Genomic DNA, 26,855 nt, shown 5'->3' with positions numbered 1-26,855 from the left:
TCTCCAACTATGAGTGTGTGAGTTTTTTATGTGATCTTTGAGTTGTGAAGTGTTTCTTTTTCCAATGCAGGTACTTTTATTTGGAGCATAGATACATATTCACAATTGAGTCTTTGTACTCATGGATTTCTCCTGTGATGAATATGAAATGAAGCAACTTTTTGAAGTGACCAAGACCATGTTTCCTTCTTGCTTTTCACTTTGCTACTCAACTCCCCTGCCAGAGTGTTGTGGAAAAGGTTGATACATTCATGGAAGTTAATTTAAGAAATCTCTAAATTAAGCTGGGTGTTGGTGGCACACTCAATTAATTCCAGCACTCCAGAGGAAAAGGCCGGCAGATCTTTGTGAGTTCAAGTCCAACCTGGTCTACAAAGCAAGTTCCAGGATAGGCTCCAAAGTACTACAGGGAAACCCTGTCTAAAACATCAAACAAACAAACAAACAATACATCTTAGCCTGACTCTAAAACTGTAAGCAAGCACCCAATCAAATCCTTCCTGGCAGAACAGATGTTTTGGTCTTGGTAGCTTTTACAAAAGGAAAACAGTAATTCAGACACTCACCAAGTATTTCATCTGTGCATCGAAATATGTTAATGTTATCCTTTTGTGGTGATATCTTGTTTACACAAATAAAGTCTGTTTGGGAGTCAGATATAGATGCAAATGCTGAGAGATCAGAGAGCAGGAGCAATCCACAGCTCATTATTTCTCCTAAGCATCTCATTAGAGAACAAAAGAATTTCCTGTTTTTCCCTGCTTATAACCTGTTTCTGCCTACCTACATCAGTTCCTGTCTTTCTGGGCAGTACTGCAGACCACTAGGGTTAACTAGTGGCAAAGTCCATTCTCAGACCCTCAGAAAGACTTTACTTGTGTAAGAAAGATATCACCACATCAGTTAAAATGAGAAAATCCTGTGTCAATGATTAATGATTGTATTAATGACCACTTGTAACAAACTTGTGACACTGTTCCTGAATTAAGTGTCTTAATAACAGAAACTGTCAAGTCTGGGTTGTATGCTTTCAGCTGCCCAGATTGCTGCCATGTAAGGATGCTCTAGTCTTCCTGCAGGTGTTCCCTCAGTCCCATTAACACATGGCTTCTTGGATAGCCATTGGCTTTCACCAGCTTAATGACATCATCCTCCCTCAGCCAATCAGCACTAGATAGTGTTATGAGGTTACCTTGGAAATAACTGACCAAACGTTCTTCACTGCTGAGCATCTTTGATCGTGCCCAGACGTGGACTTTTTTTACTGCAAAACCCAACAACCAGAGTACTCATCCCTTTATCCAGATCCTACACCTTTTAGAAACCAAGAACCTGTTCTTTCATCCCTTAATCCATATCTACTCCTTTTCTTTATTGTTCCTGACTTGAAGATGTCAGGTAGGAAAAAAAAAATAGTTTCATTTTTTTTTTAATGGACAACTCCGTAAACTGGGAAGCATCAAACAATGTGGGATTAAGGGGAAAATGGTGAACATCAGGATGATGGCGTTAAATGTAGTCTCGGATATGACATTTCATAGGGGTGAATTGGACAGAGAATTTCTCCATCCTGTCACTAAATGTGTCTTTACTTTCCTTGGTGAGATAGCAGGCTGGAAGGGCTCTCTGAGGTATTGTGTCTTAAGAGTATGAAAGAAGGAAACCAGACTATTCCTGGGACTGTTTCAGCTGAAGCACAGAGAGCTGGGTATGTAGACAGGTCAAGCAAGGGCAATGATTCTTCCCTGCACTAATTTTGTCTCATGAGAATTACCATGTTAATACTGTGGAACAGTGTAGTTAGGATATCAGTGGAAATGTCTGCAATATCTTCCACACCTCCATGAGCAGGGTTGCCTGGCCACCCAGGCTGGATAGGCAGCTATGTCTTACTCATGGACCAGAAGGCAAGTTTCTCGGACCTGGGCTATTACAGTTAGGCCTATTACTTGATGGGAGTGATGGGTCTGTGTTTCATGTCTAGAACACAAAAGCAATACTGTTTCCTGTTGTGACTCTCAAAACAAAATATTGAAGAGTAATGTCAGTTCCAAGACTGGTTTTTTTTTTTGGTGTGTTCCCTGAGCACTTGGGAGCTGAGGTACCTGTGCCACCACTAGCAAAGCTCTGTCCAATTTTAAAGGAAATTTTCTTCATGTTAAAATTCTTTTTAATTCCTGAAATGATAATATTTTTATTGATGATGTTGGAAATGATTTTGTAAACCATCCAGTCACACTAGCTTACTTCTCCTCCCATGTTTTCCCTCCAAAATTTTTGACCATTCCAAAGTACAATTGAAAAAGACTATAGTAAGTCTATGTTTTCTCGACCATATCTTCCCTGGAGCATGGTCAAAGTCTCACTGGCCCACCTCTTAAATATAACTGAGCCCTCCTCCACCGTCAGTATTCCTGCTTTCTGCCTCAGCCATCAAGTGTATAGAGTAACACTTCAGCATCTTTATCACAAGTTAATGACTCTCCTCAGTGCCTTTTGGTCTAGACTGTTTCTTTTTAATGTGAGGTATAAGAGTATGATTTTTCTGCCCGCCGCTGCTAGTCTTGTCCTGCTGCCAGGCCACCAGCCCCAAATAATACACAGAGACTCTGTATTTGGTACAATACTGTTGGCCCTGTTACTTGTTTCTTATCGGCTAGCTCTGCCTTAATTATTAACCCATTTGCTCTGATCTATGTATTTCTCTTACTGGGGAGCCGGCGGCATACCTGCTTTCTTCAGACTCTCCATCTTGACTCCTCCTTACTACTTCCTATTTCCTCCTTGTCTCCTAGTCCCTCCTATCTTCCTTTCCTATTGGCCAACAGTGCTTTATTATTAACCAGTATGAGAAACGTATATACATAATGGCATCTCCCATCAGTGAGGGAAGGTACAAATCTCCTGTAATCATTTCTCATTCTTAATTATGAGTCTGTCATCATAGATACCACTGCAGAGGAAGCCAATGACACCACAGATCATTGACTTCTACTTGGCTTCAGGGGGCAGCATAGATTATAGGGACAAACCTGGCATGGAGCTACAGCACAGTCTATGGAGTTCTTTTGAGGAGGCTCAATTCAGATAAAGAACCACTCTCCATCTCCATTAGTGTGAGCTTCTGCAGCTCTGATTCACTTCTACTTGGCCTGTTCATGGAGCTGTGTTCTTGCCATCAGCCAGCATCAACTTCTTCTTTTCAATCTCATGAGAATGCTTTTAAAAGGCATCCTCCCACAGGACCTGATATTTTAATTCTTTCAGAGTTCGTTTGTTCTCTCAATATCCTCTGCTCTCTCATCTCCCCTCTGTGCCTCCCTGGGTCTCTAAGCCTCCTGGAGCTGCTCTGTGGTTGTGCAGATACCTGCAGCCACTGCCATCTCAAATTGATATCTACTGTAAATTCTTGAAGAACATTTTGATGTAATCCCTGTTTTTTCAATTGAAATTGAAGTTACATCATATCTACAACCTCATCACCTGTATAATAGGATTAAAAGCCTTCACACCTATGACCATAGTGGTCATTAAGTTAGCAATGCATATATGAACAAAAACTAACATTAATTACTGGAGAAGAGGAGGATTTGTTTTCATAAGTTCTTTTATTCTTGCTTACAGGCAAATTTTTAAAATCCTGTCTCAGACACCAACAGAGCTCACCGGGACTTTTCACTCCCATGGCCCCTAATGGGGTAAGTCTCATTCCTTTTGAAAACAATGTTCTTTGACATGCAATCATATATAGAAATTTAAAGAAATGGAATCATTTTTTAAATTAGTTGTTATTTAACTTAAAATCTATGTTATTATACATATGAATGCCAGGTGCCTCTTCCTCCCTTCTATCCATTCCCCTACCTCCCCCTTTAGTAGCATAGTAAGGAGATCCAAAACTGGGTAGGTCCCTAAATTTATTGAGCTGTATGACTGCATGTGGTATTTAGTTTATTCTAATTCCTTTAGTAAGAGCTTTGTCACACACTTACACATACACACATAAACACACACACATACACACACACACACACACACTGTTTATGTGTGAATGTCAGACAGTAGACTGACAGAATGTCAGGATATTAGGAGGTGGCTTCTGATGTTCCTCTCTCTTGCCTTTTCTGTTGTAGAACAAGAGCACCATGGAAAAATACCAAGACATAGCTCTTCTGCCAAAAGAGCGGTTCAGATTTTTAATTTCCATAGGAATGAATGTGGAAGTCAGCGACAAAGTACCCATGGAAATGTATATAAAAATGAGTGATGACCTCCTAGAATTGGCGGCAGATCTACATACGAAAGAACTTAAGGAGGAAGCATTTGTGTTATACCACAAATTTTTAACGTGAGAGCCTGCACTTTCCATCTCCTTTCCTGTGACAAATCCCTCACTAATCCTATCTTCATCTTCATGCTTCTCCCCTCTGCTGGCTTTGAGAACTTGAGAAAGACATCTTTCAGTCAAATTTATGGCAGTTCACACAAATGTTTTTCCTTGCTATTCAAAGACACAAGAACCACAATAAGGGAAATCATGATAGTTCATGAGCATGTTTCCACATGGCCCTCATTTTAGATGAAAGTTGGCAGTTTATGTGGTTGTGTCGGCATTGGTGAGTGTGTCAACTGTTCTATCTCTGGCCAGGCATCCAGTCACAGACTTATTCCTATGTATGGCAGAGCCCAGATTGCTCTTCTCTTAATCCTGTAGCATATTGTTTGGTTGAGAAAGATGTTAGCATATCCAGTAGCTAGGGGGACCAAAGGACTGTGTACTCCCTGGGGTCAAAGGGGCTTAGCATACTTTCTGTGTTGTTCACCATCCTTGGGTAGGCAGAATAAATGAAGGATGGCAGAGCTGTCACCAGATATTTACATGTATCCTAAGTGACATGAATGCTCTGTGTTTGAGGAAGGGAATGATGGCAAAGGTCTCACCATTCCTGCCTAGCCCTGTGTTTGGTGAAAGAGAACCTGAGGACATAAATGCAGGTGACTGTAAGGAGCCCAGCCTCTAGGGAAGAGCTCTGTGGGCCTGAATCTATTGATCTTCAGAAGACTGTTTGTGCTGAGTAGGCATATCTTCATCATGTTCCACAGAGGAAAAGAAAGGTCAGACTTAGACATGAACACAGATACCACATTTTATAATTCTCAGATTGTGCAACTTGTAGAACAAGACTTCTTTTTGTTTTCCACTTTTGGTATTCTGAAACGTGAATGTAATCTCTTGAGATTACAGGAAATATCCTTCTCATTTCCTCAACCTTCCTAAGAGAAATAACTTTGTTACTAGAGTGCTTATGTGTTCACTGCCCCCCCCCAATATCAGTTTGTCACAGTCAGTTTTCAATCCCACCCTGCACTCAAGAAACTTTCTTGGTTCCTGGACTGACAGGAGTGTTGAAGCAGGCTGGCAGTCTTTGAGGGTGCCTCCTCTCACTAGGATCCACTGCACAGCTCCTTGCAGCTCTGTGTTCTCCCAGTGTTTCCTGTCATTACCTAATGCTCCCTGGGGGAGGTTGTGCCCTGCTCAGAAACAATACTCTGTGCTTCTCTATGAGCACACACCCTTCTCCTTTGGTAGTGGAAGGATGAGACCCCACTCTGTTTTTCTCTTTTGAAGTTCAGGAGGAGGATGGTCTGTTTCTTGATATTCTGTGAGTTCATTAACTCTCTCTGCTGTCTCCTGAGTGCTGGGATGACAAGCACACACAATATCAGCTTATCTCTACTTCTTGATAGCAGATATTTGAGGAATGAACTAGTCGATAGAAGAATTAGGATCTTTCTTTTTCCAGGCACTGGGATGGATATGGATGTAACATGTCAGGGTGAAACTCTTCTCACTCCAGCAACTTCTGAAACCATGTCTAGAGAGACCAAATTTTTTCAGGGTTTAGAAATTTGGACCTTTTCTGCTCACATATTCATTCTGCTTTATTGCTTTAGACTCTTCGTGGAGAAACTGAGAAATTTCCCAGAATACTGGAACTCCCTTTCCAAGGGAACACGATCCAAATTCAACAAGGTGGGTCTTCTTTGTGTATGTGGTAGACCTAAATATCCAGAGTCACAGGGAGCTACTTAGCGAAAAGTCACAGATCCTGTCCCTGGGTAAACAGGACATCTCTCTGCATCACAATACAGAAGAAAGGGATGGTAGCATATTGGGGTCAAGTCATAAATAAGATTCTGACATCTCATGGAACTAGATTGTATCCCCAGTGCAGGAAGGGACTTTTAGAGCCTATTCTCAATGGAATGATACTTCTTTAACATGGAGACACGGGCTGGTGGGGAACCTAAACCCTATCACAATTGATTTAACAGTCTTTGATGATTCCTCATGGAAGGCCTCACCCTCTCTGGGGAGTGGAAGGGGGATGGGATGGGTAGGGGTCTGTGTGGGGAATGGGATGATAGGAGTGAGATGGAACTGGAATAGATATATAAAATAAGAAAAAATATTAAATTTAAAAAAAAGTTTCATAAGTCCCTTCCCATTTGTTTTCTTCCCCCCTTTGCTGACATTAGATCAGGTCTAATTCTCCCTTTCTGTTTTGTGTTGCAGACAATACATAGGGTCTTTGACATAGCTGAGGCCCTGAAGAGACAACTCCTGAAGCAATATAGTGAGGAGTATTCAGAATACCTGGCAGATAAGGTCAGTGTGTGAGCATGAAGACAGGATGTTTTTGTATCACTTAATCAGCCTGTGACCTGGGACTGTGTTTTACTGTCAGCGGAGGTTGTGATCCAAGGAATAGGGTCTACACACACTTGCAAACATATGCACTCATACCTATAGAGGACAACACACACATGAATGTACCCATGTACCTATTTACACACCCATATATTCATGCATATTCATTGTCACAGATACATACACCCCAAGTGTATTATGGTTCTGAGAACATGGAGGCCAAATTGTCCCTTAAGAAAGCCTTACAGTAACTGAGTAAAGGGGTGTTGGTTGTTTTTCATAGTACCAGGGTGATGGAGGGGAGCATAGATGCTGTGGTGATTTGTTATACCTGAACACAACTTCCTTTGTTCATCTCTTTATTGGCAGGTCTGTTTGTTCTGACTTTTGGAATATTAGACTAATCCCATTTTTCTTCCTATAGAAAAAAAGAGAAGAAGAAGAGGCTGAAAATAAGGCCTTTTGGCATGAAGTAAGAGATACCATCAAACACTCTGCACACTTTTCCAAATGGAGTGCTCTTCTAGACAGGCTGGTGGATGGAGTCGAGAAAGACTGGAGCGGGGAGGTGGTTCCTAGCCTGGCATTGGCACTTAAAAGTGCTAAAGTGTCCTCTGAAGAAAGCACTGTTATTACAATGTCAGTGCCATGCAGTCCACAAGAATCCATGAAAGATATCACAAGGGGCCCATCAACAGACACACAGGGTGGAGAGTTGAAGATGGTGGAAAGCCCAGGTAAGTCACCACATGTTCATGACTTTAAAGACTTAAGTTTAAAAGGAGCCTATTGCACCCGGATCAGCCACACACATTTGCGAGTGCACCTCACCAGTCTAGTAACGCTGCACTTTTTAAGAGGTGTCTGAAGTTGGGAGCACTGAGCAGCACAGAGAAAGCATCATGCCCCTTGCAATGTTCCTAGTCTTTGTCTTGCCTGGATCCTCTTTGCTGTGGTAAAAGAACCTCGAGTGACCAGTGTTGTCTCTTTCCTTCCAGCCACTCTGACTTCCTGTAAAAGAAGCCTTTAACTTAGTTTAAGCCAGATCAGTTTCTTCCAATCAGATCCCCACCTCTTCAGAGCTCTGTAGAGAATAGAGGAAGCACTTTTAATAAATACTGATATTGCTCATCATGAGGACTGTGCTGTGCATTAGTATTCCTAAAAGACAATTGTGTTGCATGAAATTACATTTTCAGCATTAGGTCGACCTCTGTAGGAAATCCTCAAATATGTCAGGAAGGTAATGACACTGATTGAAGTGCTAGCTGTGACAGCCTCAGAACCTGGGGAGGAACTCCAGAAAGCACCTGACAATTGGGTATGGGTGGCCAACTGTATATTCAAAGTTGTCTTCAGGTGACATAGGACAGAGAAACAGAGAAGACCTTGTTTCTCACAGCACAGCTAGCTGGGAATACACAGACCACAGATAGATTCTGTTGGACTAACAGTGCCAGGGAAGGCCTGAACCACAGTCAGTCTGCTTGCATCTACAGATGTGCTCAAATATCTGCGAATCATTACCCACACATGAACATGCACATTCTGAAAAATGCACAGATATCATTGACATGTGCAAACACATGGTTCATATAAGACTGAATTCAAAGGGGATATCATGAATACTGAAGTAAAAAAAAGTTCTCAAATATGTCACCTAATTACTTTATTACTTTTATTTTTTATTTGTATTATTGGCTTTACAGCCTAAATAGGCCTCAGTTGAAATCCTGGACTCTCACCGAGGAAATGCTTAAAATCCAAATATGCCACTATTGGACTGGATTTTTACAAGTTTCTAAATTATTGGTTGCTTCTTGTCTGGGGTGGCATGAGTCAAATCTCTACTTGAATGCCAACCTCAAGCAAATTACATTTCCCTTTTTAATTATGAATTGGTGAGAGTCAGACTTTCCCAGCTGTGGGCCTGTGTATTCAATAACCCACATATTTACAGATGAGAATAGAGGGTCAGTCTTACAGATCCTTAAGCCTGTGCATGTAGCAGTCTACACATCTGCATAATATAACATGGGAGCAGAAGTAAGCTATGCTGTTCCTTTTGGAATGTAGAAACAACCAGGAAAGAATGAGTGGTCTCAGCTGAGTTGTGAAACCTGTCCTAGACACTTTGCTGAGTTTAGTGCACCATCTTCACTCAACCCTGGAGTCTAGAATGCAACATTTCTTGGTTGTGTGTGCACATGATGTTCTAGGTTCTCAAAGGTCTCCCCCATCGCTACAACATGCCCTATTTGGGACTGTCAATGGTGCTATGACCTTGAGAAAGACTGTGTATGTTTCCATGTAATTTCAAACTCTTAAAATTTGACTGTGTTTCTGGTCAACACGACATAACATGCCCTCTAAAAGCTTTCTTCAAAGTCAAGATATAGAATGATAGTAGGTAGGGTTAGTCTATGTCAGAAAGGCATAGGAGAAGAATGTCACTCTTATAAGACTCAGTCTCAAGTGAAATGAGGACTCAGGGAAATGTACCTCCAGACCTGAGAGTGCAGAGGCCACCAGACCTGAAGAGCTGAACCATGGACAAAGAAGACATGTCTGTTTGAGGAGAGTCGTGTTGGAAGTGTACCATTTTTTCTGTGTGTTTGTCCTATTGAGCTTCCAAAGGGGTACATGTTACCCTCTTGAGTTTAGAGGGGACTTTGACCACGGAGTCTGTAAACCCACAAAAAACCTTATTACAGGCAACTTTCAGTCATACCTACAAATAGGTTCGTCCATCCACTCTAGCCAACATTGAATTCCATGCTCACATTGAACTCTGGCCAGAGCTTTGAGAAGAAACTCCTTGCCTGCTTTGTTCTTCTATTATATGTAGAGGGCTCCTGGAGAGATACCCCAATATCTTTGTGATTTTCCTCCAGGCCACCATGCTGAGCTCTGCTCAGGGACACCAGGTCCTGTAACCTCAGACTTGTCTCTCTTTTCCATTGCAGTTCAGAACTCCAAAGGCCTCCGAACTGTGGTCATTCCAAAGGACCTTTGTGATAAGTTTCTGCGTTGTGCACGGAAGAACACCAGGAAAGGCATAGAGACATGCGGTGTATTATGTGGTACCATGGTAAATATATGAACACTCCTTCCTGATCTGAGGCTGTTTCTTTTTCCCCTTTGGCTGCCCATGACTCCCAGAGAATATATCTTGGGGCTGTATCCATACATATCCCTCAACAGAAGGAACCATGTGTGAAATGACATTAGCTAACTTGAATTTTATGACTTTGTATTAGGTTGCTTTTCAGAGGTCCTTGACTTGAACATTTTCATTCAGTGGCATAGTTAGAAATTTTCATTCTACTCAGGGCTGGTGCCTGTAATCCCAGTCACTGGCAAACTGAGATGGAGGCCACCTAAAAGTTCAACTCGGCTCACAAACAGAATGAGACACTGAAGTAAAAGCAGCTTGACTTGGAGACAGGAATGTGAGAATGAGGAGTGGAGACAGCACCTTGGCTAATTATAAAAGGGAACACTCAAAACTTTCTGTGGGCTGGTGATTGCCTACTCTGTGGTAATGCATAGAATAGAAATTAAACACCTCAGGACCTGTGAGCAGACTTAATGCCAGCTGCAGACAAATCCCTTGATCTAGGTTGTGCTATGGGAGACATCTCATGCTCAGCTTATCATCTCTGCATTTATATGGAATCCCAGCAAAGTATAGGAGCAGTCAAGTTGGGGAATCATTTGGGTGAGGGAGAATGATGAGGGTCATCCACTGGGGTGAGGGCTTCACTTATTTATGGGAAGTGGGATTGGCAGTAACTGTAACTAGTTGTTTCCTTGTGGCAGGTCAAAGAAGAATACCATGTGACCCATGTAATTATTCCTGTGCAGACAGCAGGCCCTGATTATTGTTATGCCCAGAAGGAGGAAGAAATATTTTTTAAGCAAGAGGAACTGGGCCTTCTGACCTTAGGTTGGATCCATGTAAGCAAATTGATCTCACTGATGGCGAGCTGCTCTTCCAAGTGCACAGAACAGATCTGTGTTTTCATAGCCAACACATTGCAGTTCTTCAGTCTCTTTGCACATACACTTACAAGTGTTCTAGTGTTTAGTCAAAGGCACATTCCTTTGTGAATTTCAGCTTTACTAATTTACATCTTAATCAGTGTAGTTTTTCAATGTTCCACATCCTTGTGAGTGGGTTGTGCATTTTTGCCTCCCTAGGAGGTAGGAAAACATGGTGTAGATACCATCTACCTAAGAGCTACATGGAAGTACTTCACTGAGTCAAGAGAGATCACTCTCATGATTTGATTTTGCCTTTATGAAGACGTACTTGTTTTGTGTACAACCAAAGAGCTTCTTCATGCAAAGTTGAATCCACATTTGCTTATTTATATACAATGTCAGATGGAATTATGTTCTGTGAAGCTCCAGGAAGGCAGGAGATAATCCCCTGGAGGCTTCTGTTTGCAGAGATTCAGAATACCTGATAATGGTGAGTGTGACAGCAGGAGAAGTGACTTTTTGACAGCTAACAAGACCTAATGGGGACTGCTTGAACACATTGGGGGATTCTAGATCAAAAGGCTTCAGGAGAACTGCTCAGGTGGTTCCCAGAAGCCACAGAGCCGGGACAGTAAGAGAGAGAATTCAGAATGTGACCCAGGGGCCATCTCCATCTGCAAGAGCATTCAGTTCTCATGCTGGAGATGGAGTTCATTGAGGAGTTTGGCCTTTGAGCTTTAAGCAGGCCATGGTACCAGAGACTGCAAGGTTTAACTAATCCACAGATAACTGAGTATACTGTCAGAATACTGGAATCCTATCATTCTGGAGGTAAGACTTCTGGATGATGACTTTGGCACCAAAATGTAATAAACATAAAGAAAGAGGCTTGAAAAAATGTGCTGAATTCATGTCTATGGGGGAGTCTCACAGGACTGTCATGTTGTGTCATCATCTAGTAGATCTTAGAGGATAGAAGAGTCATGAGTCCACTCTATGCAGAACTGGTTAAGAGAGTCTTCAAATGTACATGAAGGGGGAATTGGCAAGATCAAGTTTTTTATTTTGTTGATTTTACCAGTTTTTACTTCCTTTCCTTTTACAAATGTATATTTTAAAATATAGCTAACTTGTAAGTATGCATCTTTGTGAATAATACACTTAGAGAAGGAAACAGGAACCATCCAAGAGCCGGGTCCAGCTTTACAACTTCCTTCCTGTGAGATTGATCAACTTCTTCTTCTAATCATCTCTCTCTCTCATTTCATTAGAATTCATATACTAAGTTTGCCTTCCTTCATGATATCAGTATTTCAGTACTGCTTGTGTCTTGAAATGTAGAGGTTAGATATTTGGTTTTTACATCTGGCTTGCTTGTCTTAACATCTGCAATGTTCACCCCTTTGTGGCATGCAGTTGCCTGAGGTGTGCTTGAACCTGGTTGACAATGGAGGAAGGGAGGGAAGCGGCATAAGTTAATGCAACATTACTAGGTACAGTACCCCAAAATAAGACCATATGTGGCTTCTCTTCACATAGGAAGATATCCCACAGCTCTTTATGTCAGGATGGAAGGCAGGGAACTGAAGATCCACAGAGTTTCTTGAACTGAAGTTTTAAATAGTTTGCGAACTCTTGGTAAAGACAGAATAGAATGTACTGATGACAGCAGGGAAGGAGATGTAGATTAGAAGCTGAAGCACAAACCTTGGAATGGTTACTCTTAAGGCATCAGGTATAATTAGGCATGGATGAATACAAGTGTAGGTCTAGTGAGGGAACAGCTAAGAGTAACTGTTTAAAGCTCAGCTTCATTTAACCTTGTAGATGAGGTGGCCAAAAGATATCATTTCCTTGTCCTCTCCACCTAGCAAACTAGAGATGTTTCCAGCTTGATTTCAGGTGACATTGTGGGAGGCAGTGGTTGAAACTCCTTGGGACCTGCTGTGTTGGGTATGTCATGGGGCTTACTGGGATTTCTTGGATTCTTTTGTCTCCATAGACCCATCCAACCCAGACAGCCTTTTTGTCGAGTGTGGATGCACACACACATTTTTGTTATCAGAAGATGCTGCCAGAATCAATTGCAGTGGTGTGCGCACCCAAATATAAACAGTGAGTATGTAGAATTTTAGCCTGGGCAGTACAAGAACAAAATCCTCTATGGCTCAAAACACTGCAAAAACATAGTAATATCCAGAGGGTCTTAACCGAGTGCTATAGAAGCCGCCATTTAAGGTGCACATTCTATCTAACAGCAGCTGCTGTTAACAGATGTGCTGACACCACTGTTGGTTTTCTAAGACAAAGCACCAAGAAGTGACCTCAAGAGTCAGAGGTTGAAGATATTCCACACCAAAAACTGCCAAAGAGGGACATTGCCACATTAGTCTGCATTCCTCAGCAGAGCTAGTGTTGGGAAAGCAGTGTATCATCCTGCAAAGTATTTTTGTACTCTGGATAATGTCTCACAGGAATTAGTGGTCTCAGGTATGAGCACAATCCTACTTATTGCTCAGAATGATTGCCCTGAACAGACCTATTTTTTTTGGCTTGATTCTTCTTTGTGCTTAATTCTACTGTTGAGTATTTTATTTCTTTAAGTCAAACTACAAGTAAAGGACCATGAGAGAATAAAGTCACAGAGAGAGAGATACACATAATGAGTAGAAAAAGGAGAGGAATGAGAAGGAGAGTAAAGAGAGGAAGAGAAGGGAGGGAGGGCAATTAGGACTATGACAAAGAAGACAAGATCTAACAGAACTTCAATGATAGTGTTCACAAGGAATAGAAGGAAGACATACACATCATCTGTGCGGGAGGAAGAATTGTGCAGATCAGAGCAGAGACAGCAGGAGAGCAGGGGAACAAGTGTAGGTGTGAAAGAGAAAGAAGAGAGGACATAGATAGGAGAGGAGAGAGAGGGAGGAAAGAAAGGGGAAGGGGAGAGAAGAAGAGAGAAAGAGGGAGAGGAGAGAGAGACGAATGAGTGTTGTGGGGATTTCTGTTTGACTGTGAGTCTGCCTTTCTCTTTTCAGAACAGGAATTTTCACACTGACAACTTTTGCATTAAAAGAAATATCAAGCTGCCCCAGGAGGGGATTCCATCCCCATAATCAGGACTCAGCTCTTTTCTGTGTACGTATCTGTGTACAGGAGAACAAACATAATAACATTGTGATAATACCAAACCCTGTCCCATAAAATTTATAAGAGCCAGGGATGCAACCACAGAGATTCAAGGAAGCTTGAAATCCTGGAATCAGAATGCTAAGTCTAAGAGGTAGAACACTGTGTGTGTGATTATATGTATCATAATTAATATCTATATGCATTTGTATAGACTTTTCATCACACTCTGATCCTGAAGGGAAAATAAGACTTGTACACATTTCAGCTCTACTTTTTAAAAGATATATACACTTTTATATTTCATTATATTTATTCCTGTACTTTCATTGTGTAGCCTTTTAAAAACAGACCCTGTTTTTATTTTAATTCCTTTTCTCTGTGGATTTGCACATGGGAGTTTAGAGCCTGTGTGGTAGAAGATGTTTGCAGATGCCCTAGATATGGAGCAAGGCAGTAAGCACTTCCTCCTTCCCTGCAAGAATAGTGGGTGTTGTTAAATCCAGCACTATTCTCCAAGCCCCACTTTGTAACTCATAGTTCAAACCAGGGTGATCAGTTTTTTTGTAGACAAAACCTTTCTACAAGAACTGTTCAAAATTACCTAGCTCCATTTTGGAGTACACTAATGTTGTTTTTGAGATATTAAAAGACATTGCTGATTTAAAAAATGAATTATCTAGAACATGAGTTCCCAAGTTGCCAATTGTAATGACCCCTTTCATGGCGAAACACACCCATAATATAAGCTCTTGGGCAGCTGCAGTAGGAGATCATCAATTTGAGGCCAGTTGATGTTACATAATAAGACTTTCAGACTGATGATTACCTATCATGTTGTAGACCCAGAGTGACCATCCCCTCAGTGTCATTAAGGTCACCAATACAATCTGATTGATGTAATGACTCCCCTCGAGGTGAATTGGGTCACCTTTGCCATCTGATGGACATTATGATTCCAATGGAGCACTGAACGTACGCATCTCTAACAACAACCACAACAACAAAACAACAACAACAACAACAACAAAATCTATTTGCTATGTGACTCTGGAAAATAGGTGGCAAAGATCCTGAGATACATGGGGATGTACTCACTCTATTCATGAGGCATGAGGTGATCTAGGTGGGAGTGTTGGGGGCCAGAACTTTTGACATTACTTCTAATGACATCAAGATTTCACCTCTTGGCTGAGAACTGTCTGGCTGCAATGAACTTCTGCAATCAAAGGCTTACTGCTCAGGATGTGGCTCAGTTGTGAGAGTGTTCTAATTTTAAGCATTCGGATCTGAACTCGTTTCCCAGCACTGATGAAAACAGCTGTGCTTATGATTGCCTATAATCCAGCACTGGGGAGCTCGAAGCAGTAGAATATTGTCAGGATACCCCCTGGCTTACCTAGGCTATGTGTGCTAGCCTATGTCACACAAGGAACTCTTTTGGTATAAATAAAATGTACAACTTGTTTCAAAACTGATTTCCAATCCCTAACAATATTTCCCTTTTTCCAATTGCAGGACTGCAGTCATGTCACCATCCAAAACAGCAGGGTGACAATCACTGATTTGCAATGAGTAAATCCCACTGAACCACCTCAGTGGGAGCCTGTGTGTGTGTGTGTGTGTGTGTGTGTGTGTGTGTTTGTGTGTATGAGTATGTGTTCATTGCATTTGTGTGTGTGTGTGTGTGTGTGTGTGTATTTTGTGTATATGTGACTGAATGTGTGGTGGTGTGTATCTGTGTATGTATATTAACCTGTGTCATGTATGTTACATCAGTGTTAAGGATGTCAATGGTATGGTAGGTATTTATGGCACACTGTGTTCATTCACAGAGCCCAGATGAACTTAGTTTTACATTTCTGTTTTAGCAATTAGGAAAAGCTTCGATAAAACACAGAAGATTGTCTCACATGAAGTCAAGCCCTCTTGTGGACAAACCCTGAGTCTAGATGTGAGATCATAGGAATTTATTTCATTTCAAGGTGAGGTGGCTATATTTCTGACTCGTCAGTAATATCTTTCTTTAATAATGCACAAAATGACAAATGCGATACAGCAATATGGACAAAGCCATCAGCTCAATCATGAGCATTGCAAAGGAAACGTAATCTACAATGTGTTTTAATTTATGACATTTGATATATTCATGGCTGCATTTTGAGGTGAAAGATCATAACTCTTTTGAATAAGGAGAGAAAAATTGGTCAAAGATTGCATTGTACTAGAATTACAATTCTAAATTGTGAATGTAATTTTCTGTTTTTGTTTCAGCGTCTTGTATTTGTAATGAGACCCGATGCTAGAAACCCTTTGACTAACAACATTCCCTGACTAAAACAGACTGTATGTAATATTTAACATAAAAGAGGTATGTGTATAAATTGAGAACGAAAAGTACAAAATGCAAGTTTTTAAAAATCATTTGATATTAGGAATCATTTACAGATTATATACACTGTAAAAATGAATAAGACAAGGTTTACATATTTTATGTCAACAAAGTATAATAGTACATCTAAGAACATAATGGGATTTCAAATTTAATAAAGATTGCTTTTATTGCATTTTAGAACCACAATGTTAGAAAGGATTTGAACATGACTGGTGGCCCCTCTTTTCCGAGTACCACAGGGAAACCTTTTCAAGACGACAAGCTTCCTGGTAAACACTTTATTCTTACATCCATCCTTACCTTCAAATGTCCCTCATAGTGAAGCAAAATTTATTCCCATTACCCAGATATACAATCTTCTGAACCAATTTTGATTTTCTGTGCAAATATTCAGCCATACATCATTTCTCTACATGAAATCTTATAGTAAATCTATAGTTAGGTTATTCATATTTAGTAATTATACCCTCAGATGACATCTTAATAGTTTTCATTTGAATTAGTCATATGGTCTATGAAAAATTTAGTGAATTCTGTTTTCTTTTTATATTTATATATTAGAAAGAGCTTTCTAAATCTACAGCTGTCACATACCAGTTGTCTTCCCATCCATCGTATTTACAAATTGTTCTATTTGTCTGGCTTGCATTATGCATATAAAACTGTTTACATTTTGTTTTCCTTCCATTTGAATTGAAATTATCCTATTATTGGGGAATGATATAACAATTAAGGTTCCATAACTTACTGAGTTTAAGGTGTATTTCTTCTTCCAAAACAATTTGTATCATTGAAGATCATTCAATTAGCATTAGTAAATTATTAAATTACTAAGGGAATAACAGTACTTAGTGAATGTACAATTTCTTCTATTGAGAAGATAATTGTCAAGATAATTTGGTCCAACTCTAAACTGTTGCTTGTTTGAATTTTTATGCATGTGTAGGTGGGAAAGACTGATTGCATATCCAGTACCGAGGAGACCAGGTAATGGAGAAAGCAAAAGTGTTAGTTGTTGATAATGGCAGTTGACCAAGCTTGTAATTTACTAAGTGGTATTTGTAGATGTCAGACAATATAAATTAGTAGGAACAAATTAATTACAAATTAACTAATAGGCATAAGTGAAGAAAGACACTTTCACGATTTCTGTGCAACTGAGCTCACGCTCAGAATTAGTCACTACAAGTTCAACAAATTTAGTTATCCTCTGTGCAGCTGTGTCTTCATATGTAAGGATGGAATAACATCTGGGTGAGTAGGTGTTATAGCAGAAGAAAATATATCATATAATTTACTATAGTCAGTCTTTAATATTTGCAAGGCACATGTCTTCATACATTTTTGTCTTCTGTGCTCATTGTTTCACGGTTCTGCACTTATGTGTAGGCAAAAACATTATAGCATTCCTTGCGAGATACTGTGAGCAGAAAGCAGATGTCCTCTGGACTGAGCAATGGATGTGGGACACATGATGAACTTCAGACTGTGTCTCCATGAGATCTGTGCATGCTCATTCTCTCTGCAAACTGGAGCACTCTCAACTTTACATTAGTTCAAGTAATGTTCTGATAATCTACTTTTCCAAATTTGTACTGCATAAGTAATAATACTCACCCAATTTGTAGTATAATAAGCATTGAACTCATGAACCAATCACTTTTATGCTACAAGGATGATGTTTGTCTTATTTAATTCTTTACAGAATAAGATTTGTAGGATGAGTGCCAATTGAATGTGACTTTCTCTAGAAGCTGGCATTGTGGGCCCACAGATCAGTACACATAAAATAGATCATTCTGGAAAGTTTCTTACTTAGGCCACGTACCTATATCTCAAGTGTTTATTAGGACAGATTGCATAGTTCCATCTTGAATTCATGTTTTCCTTCTCTCATTTGTAACCATGTGAACCTCCTATACATAATTTATTTTCATAAAAAATAATAATTATCAAGAGTGACTTCTATGGTATTTTGAAGCTTCTGGATTCTTTATCAGTCAAAATATGCTAATTCACTTCACCTCTGAATATATAGGTATCATTTTAGAAATGCAAGTTTTGGGACTTGCATTATTTGTTGATGTTTTCCCTGATGGTATTTTAGCTTTGCCAAATTATGTTTCTAATATATTTCCTTGGAATCTTATTTGTACCGTATTTTGTAAATAGGTCATTCACTGTGATCTTCTCAGCCTATATCATACTGTGCATCGTGTAGGATAAAAGTCATAGAGGTTCATGTGACTCAGTGGGAGGAGTGAGGAGTACTTACCCAATATTTGTAAGAATCTATATTTAGTAGAAAATTTGTTCAGAAAAAATGTCAAATTATTAGAAATACCTGTGGTGTTCTTGTCTGTAGAAAGATTTTTAATGGTTTAGGTGATTTATAGGCTAACCATGAAAGCCAGATTTGCATCAGAATTCTGATGTGTTTATTTCCCCCTCTTGATTTATGTGGGATTACAAATATCTATGGTTATGCCACCAGTAAATTTTTCATAACTATTTTTGTTTCCACAGAAAATGAAAAGATGTGGATTCCTTCCAGACTAATGTGGTTTGATCACGCCAGACCGCCTGAAACAGAGTAAAAGCTAAACCTACATTCAAAACAGCTGGACAAAACAGCCCTACAGACTACAGCCAGGATATCTGAATCTTCTTGGAATCCCCCAAGACAGCGCCCCTTACCAGCAGGAAGTAGTTTGGAAAGAACGACGCCCAAATTCCCAAATATTTGTATAAATGTTTGTTTTCATTTAATTGGACTTTGTTATATAAAATTAAATAAGAAAAAGAAAAAAAATATTTCAAAAGAACTATATTTTTTACAAAAAATTAACTTTTTCTTGCCGAGTCAAAAACCACTTTCTAGTAGTTGTACCTAGACATCTGAGACAAGGAAGTGTTAAGTGCTACATAAGGTGTATAGACGAAACAGCACTTCTATTCAATTCAATCATTGTGTGTTTGTTCTAAAGTGACCTTTAGGATAAATACATCAATTTTTCATCAAATCACTCTCCTGAACACTGAAAGTATGTTTGACAGTGTCCTCAAATGCTGCCAAGAACAAGCAGTCATGTATTTCATGATTCAATAGGATTTATTTCTCCCTTCCAGGCCCACCTTTGACAACTTGACTTTGGTTCTGCACAGTTCAAAGGAAAGTAAGTGTGATACTTATTTTTCTCACTGTTGTCACAAACCCCATGTTCTAAGCAGCTGGAGAGGAAGAGAAATTCATTTGGATCACAATATACAGATAATACAAAAGGAAACCAGTGAGTGGTGATTGATGTACAAGCCAATTCCTCACAAAAATGCCAAAATTTAGTGCTGGGAGAGAATTGGACCTTGAATGGGTTGATATCACAAACCCCTGAGATTCAGAAACCATTTTAGAAGAAGGTTAGGAGGTGTGTAAGAGTTGAGACTGTGGACAAGGGCAGCAGCAACAGCAAACATTTGTAGAAATGACAGAGCAAATGTGACCTGCACAAGACCTGCACAGAACTTTTCTTGTCAATGTTTCTCATGGATGATATGGGACCCAACCTGAGGGACAGCAGCCTGTTAGTGATTGCTAAGAAATGGGTGCCATTTTCTTTAGTGGTGCAGCCCCTGACATAAATGCTCTTTTCTCAGGAAATGACACACTGGACACTTAGGCAAGAAGCTGCATTTAGACTCAGCATTATTATATTACAGAAGACATGAAGAGAGGGAGAAGTATGACAGTGGGCAGTGAGAGTAATATCTAAAATTTATTGTATAATCTCTGACACTGTCACATAAAATAAGAGAATAAAATAAGATGGGCTGATACTTTATTTAGATTTATTAAAGTTTGCCTGAGGATTCAGAAAGCTAAGTCACAAGCCATAGAAGTCAGGCACAGGTTTTCAATCCCAGGTCTCCAGATTAAGAAGTAGATGGATTTCTGTGAATGCAAAGCTACCAAGATCAACACAAGCTTGATCCAGTCCTGAAGAGGAACAATTGACACAAAGACAATCTCAGGACCAGGAATCATATGCCTTTAAACCCAGCACTAGAGGGGTATAAAAGATAGATGTATGGGTTTTAGTAGTATATCATGGATTTATTCTCCAGCCACAATGAGTATAGTAAGACCCTGAAGCCTCTGTATTCTCTAGCCACTCTGAGGAGAAGTTATATATATTCTGAAGGTTGGTGTGAGCCAGAATAACCTTCCATTCTGCGGAGAGAAGAAGTCGTGTTCAGCTGCTTTGCTTTTCTGATCTTCAATTGAAGGTTAACCCCAATATCAGTCTCTGGCCCTTTTATTTTTCATGCTATAGAAAGGGGGAAAGGGAGGAAGAAGGAAGTAGGGAGGCAGGAGTGGTGGAATGAAAGAAGGGCACCATGGATATTGTTCTATGTATAAAGGGCATGAACCAGATGATGATGGAGTCAGAAGGTCTTTCCTGGACATCCTGTACAGGTTCCTTGGAGTTGCTGGAGAGAGGAGACCCGTTTGCAGAGTAATGCATACTGGTAAAAGATGGAGCCAGCAGGACGAGCCATGAAGAGGAAACCGTATGCAGAGAGCTGATGGGGCCAGGAGGACCAGTGATGCAGAGAATTTTGATCCCAGGAGCCAATGGAAACTGGAAGACCAGCTAGGGTGGAGGTGTCAGGGGAGGAGATACATAGAACTGTTCAGTAACAAAGTATCCCAGACAGTCTCCCTCCAGTGACATAGATCTCCAACATGTCCACCCATCTCTGGATGAGATTGATCACAGTGAGGATGTCAGTGTCCCCATCTTACCTCATTTATTGTACTTTCTTTTCTCCTGGCTTTTACAGCTAGGTATTTGTTATGTTGTTATCTGAGAAGAGCCAAACATAATCTGGTTGTTTCCTAATTAACTGAGTAAATTATGTTTTCCTTTTCCCTTTATTTTACTAATGTTTAAGTCTAAAATGTCTCCATACTCATCATCACCTTTGTTGCTCCATCTTCCTCCTTGCTTGGAAGACATATATATATATATATATATATATATATATATATATATATATATATATGTATATATTATGCATGTATGTATTTATATATGTATATGCATATGTATATGTATGTATGTACATATATGTATGCACATATATATACACACACATGGGTGTGTATAAAGTCTTATATGCTTGTGTCTCAGTGTGTATAACCTTATATGTGTTTATGTATATATGTGTATATAATACATACATATATACATATATATACATATATAGGTGTTTGTGTTTGTAATCATATTTCCATGTATATTCTTGTGTGTATGTGTGTGTCCCAACACAGCTGAAAATCTCAGCCTTGCTTAAGTTTTGCTACTTCTCTTTTCTCTACTGAATTCCAATTTAAATACACTATGATACATCATCCAGTGATAATTTTTTAAACAATATATATTTTTTTAAAGAGAGGGTTTCTTGTGGAACTTGGAGACCAGGCTTGTCTAAAATCATGTGTTCTGCCTGTCTCTGCCTTCCATATGCTGGGATTAAATGCATGTGCCACCGCTGCATGGCCTTTTTACATTTTTATTAATTTATCTTTTACATTCCATTGCCATTACCTCCCCCCATGTCTCTCACAATTAACATCTGCTCCTCAGAGGGTAACACCTCCCCTAGTAGTTTTACTCCGTCATCTCACTGAGGCATGAAAATGGCACCTCCATACCACCCACACACCTGTGTCTCCTCTGAACAATTGATCTCTCCATAGAATGGGCTCTGCTAAGTCAGTTTGTGTATTAGACTTGGATCTTGGAACCCCAGCCAGTAACCTCATATGTGTCCCATCTACACCATTGCCACCTTTGTTAAGGGAGTCTAGTTGGGTCTTAAGCAGATTCCCCTTTGTCAGACCAGAGTCAGTGATCACTCACTATCTTGTATCAGCTGACTCTGTGAGTTTCCCCTTCTCAGTCTTGTCTCCTTTGTTCATACTCTTACTCTTCCCTCACTTCGTTTGTACTCAGGAGCTTGACCCAATGAATATTGAAGTGACTAGAGCCTCACCCAGCCATGAGACGCTGCAGAAGACCCAGCAAGATGTAGGTTTACCAGCATGTGCTGACCTTTTGTCTAGCTTCTGACCTTGCCTGACCTTGCTGAACCTTGCCCCAGTCACAAGGAAGCCAGATCTCTCCATGAGGCAAGGAACCAATCTGAAGTTAGCTGGCTGGGTCTGAATACTTTATAGTATGCGATGTACAGAGCATAGCAGCCTCCATGGTAGGCCTCTAAACATGGCAACAATTTCTGCAGGGGTAGTTGGCCAATCAACAAAGGACACCTTGCCCAAGCCTGGAGTCACTTCTTACTCTCCTTTTTGCAGTTTATATGGAGGCCAGGGTTGGGTGCCCAGGCTAGCCTTGTAGTTGTGATCTCCCTGCCTCAGTCTGTCATGTTGGTGGGATAACAGTTTTGCATCACCAGGCCTAGCAACAATTATCTTCTCTCAGCTCTGAGATCTTTCCCTGAAGATGTTGCACATGGAAATTGCCACCTCTGAGTTAATACTGGCCATCAAAGCTTCAAGGGTCTTATGGATGATACTTTACCACTAGAAGGCAAGATATCATCAGAAATGACATGGGTTTGGGCCTTCTTTCTGAATCAGGGAGTAATTTCCTTCCATGCATGTTAAAATGAGGATTACCCACTACTTCTGAGGGTCACAGCTTGTTCTTGTGAGAAGGAGATGCGGGCCTTCAGATCAGAGATATTTCTGTGTCAATACTTTTGCTGAATTTTGATTTAATGCCTCAACAGAACCAGATTGCTTGAATGAGAGAGAAAGGAGAGAGAGAGGATACAAGATATGATTATAGATGACAGTCAGGAATTTGTGGCTGCTCAAGGGAGTGGAAAGACAGTAGGCAAGCCATCCCAGAGGACAGGATGTACATGTAGATTTTAGTGAGTCCAGCACAGGGCTGCTCTGATGAACACAAGGGGTTTGCCTTGGCACTCTGGCTTTGCCTTATCTATTAATTACTTATTTTTGATGTTATTGTTTCCTATTATTTAAACAATTTTCTTTCCTGCGATATTGTTATTCCCACAGAGGTGCATTCATATCTGCAGAGTGTCTGTGCACTACACATGATATATGTGTTCACTAATGTGCATTGTATTTGACCACATACTCAGGAATTTAAGGTGCTGGCATCATTTTCCTGTAATATGTAGAATTCAGACAGAGAGAGCTGAAATCCCTTATAGACATTGTTACTAATTGGGATTCTTCATCTCTTTTGGCCTGTAAGATGTGTATGATTAAAGATGAAGGTTTCTGTTCTGTCTGATCCCTCCCCATTTCAACCCCAAATAACCACAGAGGCATTACATTAATTATAAAGTGTTGGCTGATGGCTAAGACTTCTTATTGGGCTAGATCTGTCTTAATTATTAACCCATAACTACTATGTATTTCTATATAGCCTTATCTTACCAGAGAGTGCCAGGCACCTTTCATCTTCCAAGTCTTTGTAAATGCTCCCCTCTCTCTCCTTCCTCCTTCCTCCTACAGTTGTGTATATACCTCTGCCTGGCTATTGCCCAGTCAGTGTTTTCATCATCAACCAATGAGAGCAACATATGTACAGAAGGACATCTCCCATTGTGTTAGTATTTATTGGTACCATCTCATTGGAATTTCTATATTCTCTCCTCAACACCATAAGACACTTTTTCTTGTAAGAAGGCCTTAAGGCAGGGCCCTACAGTTATGTGGTGTGTGTGTGTGTGTGTGTGTGTGTGTGTGTGTGTGTGTGTGTGTGTGTAGACAGAATTTTTGAAGGTGTAACACAGTGACTAAGGGATGCTCTGGTTGCTTCCTTCATGGTTTGTTTCCAGAGAATACCAAAACACACCCAATATCCTATCTTTCTCAGGATAGTAACAAGCAAGCTTTTGTTCCAGGAAACTACAGAGTCTAAGATGCCAACAGCAGAGGGGAGAATCCTTCCATCAGGCAGATGTTACAGCTATCTTCAGGGTCATATTCTGGAAAGCAAATGCCTCTGGAGATGGTGATAAGAAACCTGCCATGTCCCAAGGTACATCTGTAGCCCGATTCACTGAAAGTCTGGACATGAAGGAGAGCAAGGTAGTAGGTGAAGATCAAAGTTGGTGGTGGAGTAGATTGAGGTTCAAACTAACTGCATCCACTGCTTTCTCTTCCCTCCTAATGATAATAAGTCTACTGACTAGGACAGAGCCTCTGGCAACTTGATTTGCTCTGGTGGATGTCACTAGGGACATTGTTTCCTTCCATGGTCCCGTAGACCGCACCCTTCAAAGATTCTATAAATGGTTTCAGGAAAACAGTATGTGAGGGGACACAGTGTGAGGAGTTCAGCCTCGTTCTTCTCTCTATTGAAATAGCCTCTTTGCTTTGCCTGGCTTAGGCAGGCAGCTGAGCTCTGTCTATTCTAAGCTGAGTTCTGTCATTCCCTTGCACTGTAGTTTTTAAAGTATCACCCCTTCCCTGTGAAGAGATGCACTCTCTTCTGGAGCCACAGAGAACATAAGAATTCTCACTGTTCTTGCAAGGTAATCCCTGTTAATGCTGAATCCCCAACAGAGAGCAAGCCAGCCCCAACAAATCTTCTAGCTGAACATAAATTTATTGTAATTGGCAGAGAAGCTATTCCTACATAATAATTGTGCCTGTTGACCATATTTCTGGATGTTCATCCATTATCTTAATTTTCAGTGCATGATTTCTGTACTAGGCATAATTGGAATGGGAAAATCTGTGTAATGGATCATAGTGTGAGATCTAGGACAGACACATACTCAAAGGGTGTTCAGGAGATTTTCTTTTACCTACCTAGTTATGAGATAATGAAGTAAAAAATCCTTCCTGGTACTTGGGTCCTGAAGGTACATGTTTATAAATTCCTCCCTGATGTCCTATGAATGATCTTTTATGTTCTCTGTGTTCCAGTGACAAGAAAATGACAATTCAGGGCTGGCTGCAGCCTCTGTTCCCTCTGCTCTAGATGAAAGCCTACACCTCTTTACACTTAGATTCTCCTTCCTCTATCTCTCAAGGTCTGGGATACAGACAGGACATGTGGTGCATGCCTTTAGTCCCAACAGTGACTTGAGAGGCAGGTCTGTGAGTTCAAGGACAGCCTTGTCTACAGAGAGTGAGTTCCAGGACAGCCAGGACTGTTACCCAGAGAAACCTTGCCTTGAAAAACAAACAAACAAACAAACAAACAAACAAACAAAAGATACTCCTAGGCCAGATGTTTCATTGGATACAGTGTCTGCTGTTAAGACTGATGACCTGAGTTGTACCTGGCAACTCCAGAGAACTGAGTACTATGGCAGGTACTCATACTCTTACAAACATATACTAATATAATTCTTATATTATTATTTTGAGACAGGGTCTCTCTGTGTAGTTCTGGCTGTCATGGAACTTGATATGTAGACCAGTCTGGTGTGATATTTTGTTCATGCTATAACAAATAAAGCTTGCCTGAAGATGAGAGAATGGAACTGGCCACTAGTTAACCACAGAAGCCAGGCAGTGGTGGCACACACTTTTGATCTCGGCACTAGGGATCTCATGCCTTTGATCCCAGTACTTGGGAGGCACACACCTTTAATCCCATTACTAGGGCGGTGGAGACAGCTCAGCCTTTTGGTCTGAGATTCGGTAGAAGTAAGAAGTCTCTAGTGTGTGCCCCTTTACTTCTTTGATCTTTCAGTATTCATCCTGATATCTGACTCTGGGTTTTTAATATTAAGACCAATTAGTGCTATAGGGTGGTCTTGATCCTCCTACCTTATTTTATTATTTTTAATTATGTGCATGTGTATGTGTCTTCAAGGCAGAGATGGTAAGTTAACAGGCCGTTATGAGTTGCCAGATGTGGGTGCTAGGAACTGAACTCAGGTCTTCAGCAAGAGTAGTATGTGTTTTTAGTCATCTCTCTAGCCACATAAACATATTTTTTAATATGCTAATGTTTGCCTTTAATCCCAGTACTTAGGAGCCAGAGGCAGGTAGATCTCTGAGTTCCAGTATAGCCTGGTCTAGAGACAAAACACCACATTGGCTATAGGAAAAAAGAAATTCCATGGCCACATAGTACTCTAAGAACTGAACTGATTAAAATAGGAAAGAATATTAAAAGCTGCAAGAGCATAAAGGAACATGTTACGTGTTAAGGCAGACATATTAGAATTACAACTAACTTCTCAATGAAGATTTAAAGAGCATGAAATCTTTGAGACCAAAGATGCTAACACACACTGCTTTACCCTACAAATTATTCAAACACCAGGGTTGGAGAAAATGGCATATTCCATTATAAATTAAATGAAAATATTATCTATATACAAATCAAGCATTAGAAAAGCTGTTAGAAGGGAAATTCAAAACTAAGGAGGATAACTATACCCAAAAAAAAACACAGGAAAAAGTAAATTAACACTGGTAAAAGTGAAGGGCCCAGACCCTCACCCAGTCCCCTGCTTGACTCCCATGACAGGCTGCATAAAAGTACCAGCAAGTTGTAGGACACTGAGTCAGAAGCATGAAGTGAACCCCTACTTTCTCAAATCACT

At 40.3% G+C, this 26,855-nt stretch overlaps 1 long non-coding RNA gene across 5 annotated transcripts in view; it reads left to right on the top strand.

Annotated features, from left to right (window-relative positions):
• Positions 1–26,855, top strand: part of LOC127238339 (uncharacterized) — a 226,269-nt gene that overhangs the window by 79,251 nt on the left and 120,163 nt on the right. The window contains exons 1-2 of one of the 5 annotated variants that reach the window (XR_007835925.1): positions 9,746–9,803; positions 10,535–10,672. The exons of 2 other annotated variants lie outside the window; for them this stretch is intronic. This is a non-coding gene — a long non-coding RNA (uncharacterized LOC127238339). Of the gene's footprint in view, positions 1–9,745; positions 9,804–10,534; positions 10,673–26,855 lie in introns of those variants that run through there. 2 more of the 5 variants (XR_007835927.1, XR_007835924.1) reach the window with 2 other exon arrangements.

This window comes from Phodopus roborovskii, unplaced genomic scaffold, assembly GCF_943737965.1.
Source record: "Phodopus roborovskii unplaced genomic scaffold, PHOROB, whole genome shotgun sequence".
Classification (NCBI taxonomy): Eukaryota; Metazoa; Chordata; class Mammalia; order Rodentia; family Cricetidae; genus Phodopus; species Phodopus roborovskii.
The sequence above is the reverse complement of the archived record's forward strand: the minus strand, read 5'-3'. Positions and strand labels throughout refer to the sequence as shown.